Source organism: Chiloscyllium plagiosum, chromosome 17 (assembly GCF_004010195.1).
Source record: "Chiloscyllium plagiosum isolate BGI_BamShark_2017 chromosome 17, ASM401019v2, whole genome shotgun sequence".
NCBI lineage: Eukaryota > Metazoa > Chordata > Chondrichthyes > Orectolobiformes > Hemiscylliidae > Chiloscyllium > Chiloscyllium plagiosum.
This window is the reverse complement of record NC_057726.1, coordinates 28,052,602-28,053,268: the sequence shown is the minus strand read 5'-3', so window position 1 is coordinate 28,053,268 and position 667 is coordinate 28,052,602.

Genomic DNA, 667 nt, shown 5'->3' with positions numbered 1-667 from the left:
ATGGGTCTGAGTGGGATGTCTGGTTTGTGTACTTTAGGTAATCCATAGAATCTGGGGGTGTTGTTGCTTTCCGGTTTCATTCTTTGTAGGTCAGCTCTGGTTATCTGTCCGTTTTTTTGTAGGTTCCTCAGTGTGTTGTTTATCCTATTGGTGAGCTGTGGGGTGGGGTCAAACTCCCTCTTTTGGTAGGTGTTGGTATCTTCAAGTAGTTGTTGTGCTTTTTGGATGTAATCAGATTTATCTAGGATGACTGTCATTCTGCCTTTATCTGCTGGTAGTATGATTATGTTCTTATCGTTTCTTAGTGATTTTAGTGCTTCCCTCTCCTTGGTGTTGAGGTTATGTGTTTGTCTTTTCCTTATTTTCATAGGTACGACAGTTTGTCTCACTGTTTGTTGTGTCTCTTCTGTCAGTCCATTGTTCCTGAGTGTGCATTCTAGTGCTGCTAGGAAGTCTGCTGTCTTGGCGTCCCTGTGGTTGTAGTTGAGTTCCTTGGCCAGTATTGTTCTTTCCGAGTCTGTGAGCTGTCTGTGGGAGAGGTTTTTAACCCAGGTGTGTGTTGTAATGTCCTCTTTGTTGTGTGTTAGTTTGGCCATTTTTTCTTTTAGTGCCGTTTTTTTGCGGTGTGTAGTCCTGTTCTGTCCTATGGTGACAGCCTGTTCTATGG